Below are 7403 nucleotides of genomic sequence, written 5' to 3'. Positions count from 1 at the left end.
ACACTACATGATCACTGAGATCCTTTTCTCCCAATTGGTCCTGAACTCTAATCCTCGTTTCTTCATCATTGAGAGCAGCCAAAAACTCTCATCTTATTTTAGAAGATTTCCACTTGACATTTTACTCTCCTGCCCCATGGAGGAGAATTAGATAAATATGCTTAGGGAGAAGCTAACAAATTGTGGAATTCAATTTTCCACCCTTCTTTTTCAACTGACTCAGTCTCTCAAATATCCTGCTATATTGTTTCTCTAGCCTCACAAAAAGGAGATCTGGTGGCATAGCGGATAAGGCATTTGGCTGCTAACCAAAAGGTCAGCAGTTCCCACCAGCTACTCTGTGGAAGGGAGATGAGGTGATCTACTTCCATAAAAATTTACAGCCTTGGAAACCCAATGGGTCAGATTTGACTTGATGGCAGTGAGTTTGGTTTTGGTTTAGTTTAGCCTCAATAACCGCCCAAATCTCTTATGGTTTCTCTGCCTAGGCCTTTTGTCTTGATTGTTAGCTGCTAGCCATTATGCTAGCAATTCACGTTGCTTGGTTCTACAATCGATGCCAATGGAAGCAGCAGTCAGGACATTAGACGACATGTAGCACTGGGTAGGTTGGCTGCGAAGGAACTCTTTCAAATGTAGGAGCAAGGATGTCTCCTTGAGGACTAAGGTGCGCCTGACACAGGCCATGATATTTCCATTCGCCTTGTATGCATGTGAGAGCTGGACAATGAATAAGGAAGACAGAAGAAGAGTGGATGCTTTTGAGTGTGGTGCTGGCAAAGAATGATGAAGGTACCATGGACTGCTAAAAGAACTAACAGATCTGTCCTGGAGGTGTTGTCAGCAGGGACCATTCCCTGGAGAAGAATGTCATGCTTGGTAAGGTGGAGGGTTGACGAAAGAGGGGAAGGCCTTCGATGAGATGGATCGACACGGTGGCTGCGACAATGGGCTCAAGTATAGCAAGGATCATGGAGCTGGCGCGGGATCAGGCAGTGTTTCGTTCTGCTGTGCATGGGGTCACTATGAGTCGGAAGCAACTTGACGGCACCTAACAACAACAACAGCCATTACGCCCAGAATTAGGAAAAGTCTTGAGCGAAAAGTGGCTATATTATGTTGACTATCTATTGTTATGTAATAAGCTACCTTAAATTTAGTGGCTTAAAGCAATAACAGTTTATATTTTCCTCATGAGGCTGTGATTTAATAGGTAATTCTCATCTGGGCCAGCTAGATTGGGGTTCGATGATCTACAATGGACTCATACACATATCTAGGGTCTTAGACTAGCCAGGCTGAGATGGTTGGGACTTCTCTAAATGACCTCTCATGCTTCAGGAGGCTAACTCAGAATTTTTCTCATGGAAGTCTCAGAGTCCACAGCCACAAGAGAATGCAAAGCCAGCATGGATATTCTTTCAAGACCTGTTTGCATGACATTTGCTAATGTCCCATTAGTAAGAACAAATCACATGGCCAAGACCAAATTCAAGAGGCAGAGAAGTAGATTCTACCTGACCCTAGCTGGTCAAACACCTTGTGCTCAGCTAGTAATCAAAGGGTTGATGGTTTGAACCCACTCAGTGGTGTTGCAGAAAAAGGCCTGGCACTCTGCTTCTATAAAGATTATAGCAAAGAAAACCCTATGGAGCTCAGTTTCACTCACTCTGTAATACATAAGTTGGTGGGAGTCAGAACTGACTTGATAGCATCAGATTTCATAGGAAGTGGTATAAAGAATGTGTGTTTGATTTCTGGAATCTGTCAGCAGGTGGAGGGAGGATTTTTTAAATGCCAAGGGCATGTGCTAGTTCTCTCTCCCCGCCCCCCCGCCCCAATAATAGCAGTGTTTTCTTTATTTATTTTATTGTGGTTTGGGTAAAAGTTTACAGAGCAAATTAGTTTCCCATTCAATAATTTATACACATTTCATTTTGTGATGGGAGTTGTAATACTCTTAATGTAACAGCACCCTTCCTACTTCTTCCCTGGTTTCCCCATTTCCATTAATTCTTTTTTCCTGCCCCTTCCTGTCTTCTGGGCTTTGTTTTGGGGAAAATGCTATCTTTTAGTCTCATATGGTTGATTGTTCAGAGGAAACCAGTTTTCTTTTCCGGAAGATTTCTGGAAATTTCTACAGGACACTTTCACATTTCATCAGCCAAAACTTAATCACATGGGAAGACTTAGCAGCAAAATAAGACCGGGAATAAGTAGAAACCAATGCTGAGTTAAAAGATCTAAAACTTTTGGAAGAATAGTAGTGAGGAAGAATCAACCATCTGTGTTAAGCTAGGTTTTCTAGAGAAGCAAAACCAGTAAAGCTTATATATATAGAGAGAAAGAGAAATTTATCTTAGGAAAATGGCTCACATATTTATGGAAGCTGGCAAGTCCCAAGATCTTTTTTTTTTTTTTTCCTACCAACAACCTTTTATTAAACAATTGTCTAAATCTTAATCTATTTATTTAGGTTTGTAATCAAAATCAGATCTTTTAATTAGCATGAGGTGACCAGATTAACAACCTTGAAATGACACAATGTGAGTGTTTTTAAAGCTCTGTTTAATCTTTCCTTTTTAACTAAGATTGAGCTGACTTTTGTCAGGGGTTCACTAACCTCAGGCTGGGAATCACAGGTCTATGTGCCACACTGTGTACACACACACACACACACAAACAGGGAATAGCATTACATATGTGTGATAAATACGGTCTCTTTATGTTTAAAGATAAGAGCCCTGGTGGCACAGTGGTTAAGTAGTTGGCCACGAACCAAAAGGTTGGCAGCTCAAACCCACCAGCTGATTTATGGGAGAAAGATGTAGCAGTGTGCTTCCATTATAGCCTTGGAAAACCTACGGGGTAATTCTACTCTGTCCTATAGGATCACTATGAGCTAGAATCAATTCAGCTGCAGTGGGGTTTTTTTGTTTTTCTTTTTGTTTTTTAAAGTTTAAAGAGACACTCTTGTGGTACAGTAGTTAAGTACTCAGCAGATGCTAACCAAAAGGTTGGCAGTTTAAACTTCCTAACCTCTGGTAGCATAGTGGCTAAGATACTTGCCTGCTAACCAGACGGCTGGCGGTTCAAACCCACCAGCCACTCCTCGGAAGGAAGGTTGGGCAATCCTACTTCCGTAGTGATACTGCCTCGGAAACCCAAGGAGGGGTCCCTATGAGTCAGGGCTGACTCGACGGCACATAACAATAACAACAACAACAACAACAACCATTATATGAAAGAAAGGTGTAGAAGTTGTCTTCTGTAAAAATTTACAGCCTTGTCATGAGACAAAATGTATACAAAATGCTATACAGAAAGTGAATTTCACCAAAATCACAATTTAAAAAAAAAATTGCAGCCTTGGAAACCCTATGGGACAGTTCTACTCTCTCTGTCCTGTAAGATAAGTATCAGTTGGAATTAACTTGACAGCAATGGGTTTGGGTATTTTTAATGTATCTTCAAAAGAGTCCCTGGGTGGTACAAATGGTTAATGTTCTTTGGCCACTAACCAAAAGGTCAGAGGTTTGAGTCCACCTAGAAACATCTCAGGAGAATGGCTTAGGGATCTACACTGAAAAATGAGCCACTGAAATCCCCATGGAGCACAGTTCTACTGTGACATGCAGGGGTCACCCTTGAGTAGGAATCAGATTGACAGTAACTGGAAAAAAAATAAAAGTAAAATGTATATATATTTATATACACACATGAAAGGGGGATGATGCATGATTGTAATGGGCTCACCATGCACCAAAGGGTAGAGAGAGATACAAACTGCCAAGTCACAAGGGAGAATCCAGCATGAGTAGAAGACAGATCACAAGGCCTGTGCCCTAGCAATGCAGAGGAAAGGGGTTCGAAGGCTTCCTGGACCAGGAGGCATCTTGGACGGACAGCAGGATGAGTGGACTTAGATAAGTGTGGAAGGGGACCTTCAGGCTAAAGAAGAAAAAAGAAGCCAAGGCACCAGTCACAGAAAGCAGCCCATTCAAAGACAATGGAGGGTCTGTGTTGGGCAGAGGGAGGTAATCTGATGAGAGATCATATAAAACAGAAACTAAAACTTCATCCACCCAGCGCCAGAAACAAGGCTGGTCTGTGCTTCTCAACAACAATTCAATGGAGACTTTGATGGGCCTATGAAGGAATAAGAGGATAAGCTATGTGACCAAAGGTTGAGGGTAGACAGGCTTTTGTGGAGGTTTGGTAAGCAGGGTTACCCTATTTTCCACCCACCCTGGGGCCTCTGTCCCGTGGAATCAAGACCATCCATTGAATAGGAGGCTTCCTTGATGGGAACTGTGTCTTCTCCAGAAAAAGCAAACTGAAAACTAGGCTAAACTATGAGTGTGTCACAGCAAACTTTCATCTACACCCTAGGGCACCTGACACCATGTGGAGCAGGGTCTGCCCAGTCCTCATGCTGATTCAGATTTACACAATGCTAATTCATTCACAATTTTGCATCTTCCCTCTCCTCCTACTCACCCTCCTCCACCCAAAGAAAGTAATTTAATACCAAAGACTAAACCTACCCCAAACCAAAGTAGTAATACCACTACATTAATGTAGGACATTAGAATCTGTCTACACATTTACAAAGTATCCTCACTCTGAGAGCTCTGCAGGACTACAGACATTGCTGCATTAGATTCCTCTTCTGGAGGTAGTCCAAAGTCAAGAACATCACAACTGTACATCATTTCTACATGACTGATGGAGAGTAATTATCATACAAGGCTTAGAACCAAAATCCTCATCTCCTAATGCACAGACTAGAACTTTCTTTCCTCAGATCACATAAATCAATCGAACTTAACATACACATGAAGAAATTAAAAGTCACACAAAAGTAAAATAAAAAGCCAAGAACACAAAAAAAAGGAATCCTACCTGGTTTAGCAAAGCCACAGACAGTTTAAGAAACTACTTGAGAAGTTGGACCTGTGAATTCGGGACCATAGTCACATGGCACATCAAGTTCAATTGGCATAATTTACTACACAAAACATTGTTCCACATCTTACTTTGGTGAGTATTGACTGGGATCCTAAAAGCTTGCAAGTAACCATCTAGATGCAATGATGTCTCTCCTTGTGTACAGCAAAGAAGAATGAATAAAACCAAAGATTCATGGAAAAAATTAGTCCTAGTGACTGGTACACCATGCAATCTGCAGCCTATACAACTATGAGACCAGAAGAACTAGATGGTGCCCAGCCACCACTGTCAACCACTCAGAGGGGGATCCATGCAGGAGACCCTGGACAGAGAGGGAGAACAATGTGGAACAAAACTCAAAATAATTTGGGGAAAAAAGGAGGGGGGACCAGGTTTGCTGGTCTGACAGAGCCCAGTGGAACCACTGAGACCATGGCTCCCGGCTGCCCCCTACACAGGTCTGGAATCAAACCCACACCTGTGGCCTCCAGTCAAACAAAAGACAGGCATATGAGCTGAACATTTACCCAAGGCAAACACACTCCCTGTAGAAAACAATCATGGGAGAAAGAAGAGCTGTTTATGCACAGGGAGACAGCCCAGGGGGCAGGAGTGCACAGAGGGATGGACACAGGAAAGAGGCAACCATTGGAAGGAAGTGGGAGAGGAGTTGCTGCACTGGGGCAAATTGTAGTCAATATCATGAGACAAAGTGTATAAAAGAAAAAAAGAAAAAGCTTGCAAGCAGCCATCTAGATGCAACAATGGGTCTCTCCTCATCCAGAGCAAAGAAGAATGAAGAAAACCAAAGACTCATGGAAACAAACAGTCCAAGCAACTGGGTACACCATGCAATCCTCAGCCTGTATGACTATGAGACCAGAGGAACTAAATGGTGCCTGGCTACCACTGTCAAACACTCAGAGGGGGGATCTATGTAGAAGATCCTGGATAGAGTGAGAGAACAATGTAGAACAAAACTCAAAATCATTTGGGGGTGGGGAAGGGACGAGGCTTGCTGGTCTGATAGAGCCTGATGGAACCCCTGAGACTATGGCCCCTAGCTGCCCTTCAGATCTGAAACTGAACCCACTCCTGTGGCTTCCAGCCAAACAAAAGACGGCATATGAGCTGAACATTTACACAAGGTAGATACCCTCCTTGGAGAGAACAATCATGGGAGAATAGAAGGACTGTGTATGTACAGGGACATCTCAAGGGGCAGGAGTCATGGAGGGAAGGACACAGGAAAGAGGTAACTATAGGGAGCTGCTACATTGTGGCAAACCGTAGTCAATGTCATGAGACAAAGTGCATGTGAACTGCTGTATGGAAAGTGAATTTGTTCTGTAAACGTTCATCCAAATCACAATTAAAAAAAAGAAAGAAAGAAACTACTTGAGAAACCAACAACTTAGAAAACTAGCCTAAAAAGTGTAGGTGGGAGCACAAAACAAAAATCAGCTCATTCTCAGACAGAGAATTCTTTGTTCCCAAGGCCACGTCCATGAGAAGAGTACTTTGCACAACCGTTCTCAGGCAGACCCAGGCACGAGGCTGTCTTTCAGCTGACAGGCACTGTGCACTGTGTTCAGGTCTGCTTCAGCAGCACGGGATGGTGGCTGACATCTGCTCCAGGTAGGCCAAGGAGCCCTGGGGTAGGTCAGCCAGCTTTTTGTGCTGCACGTTGATGTCATCCAGCACCTGCTGCCAGTGCCGCAGCTTGGTCAGGTCTTTCTGGACCAGGGCATCCTTCCGCTGCAGCTCGTTCCTTAGTTCTGAGACATCCTTTTTGATAACTTGTTCTGGTTTCTGGACAGATAACTATAATCTTTTTTGTAGGAAAATCATTCTGTCTGTATTGCAATATCCAGAAACTTCTGGATACACTGATCAACACCAGTGCAAATTTCTTCCTGATCAGTTCCGTTCACGTAATCCTGACTCACCAGAGAAGCAAAGCAGGCCTCCAAAGAGGACTTTGGTTCATCTACCAACATACTGTTAGAGGATCTCAGAGCCCCTGGCGCCACCTGAAGAAGTGAAGCCTGGCCACAGACTCCAGAAGGGGTTGAGGGGGCCCCAGAGGCTGCCCAGAGAACTTACCGCCCAGTGGAACTGCCATGTCTGCAGTCAAGTCCCAAGTTCTTGGATCAAACATCAAGCTGGAGGCTTTTCCTGACTCACGCAGCTGCCAGGGCTGATGAGCTCAAGGTTGACAGGCACTACAGCAGCTGTTGACGTCAATGAATGAAGAATTCAAGATCTCCAGGCCAAATGGTGGATTGTTCACTCGTGCACAGTTGTAGGCAGCACAACAGGATCCCGAATCACAGAAGAGAGCCCTTTTTCCCAGGATGTCCATAAATATATTGGAAGCAGGCCACACCCCTAGGGGAACTCCCTTTCAATGGATTGGCTGCTCAAAACATATACATCCGATCTCATCA

General features: G+C 43.7%; 1 pseudogene; it reads right to left on the bottom strand.

Moving 5' to 3' along the window:
* Positions 1-6555: 6555 nt before the first annotated feature.
* LOC103201133 lies at positions 6556-7078 on the bottom strand (annotated as a pseudogene).
* Between the last annotated feature and the right edge of the window lie 325 nt (positions 7079-7403).

The sequence above is a fragment of the Orycteropus afer genome, unplaced genomic scaffold (genome assembly GCF_000298275.1).
Source record: "Orycteropus afer afer isolate SDZICR_OR568_19922 unplaced genomic scaffold, OryAfe1.0 scaffold00142, whole genome shotgun sequence".
Lineage (NCBI taxonomy): Eukaryota > Metazoa > Chordata > Mammalia > Tubulidentata > Orycteropodidae > Orycteropus > Orycteropus afer.
This window is presented reverse-complemented; position numbering and strand designations above follow the sequence as displayed.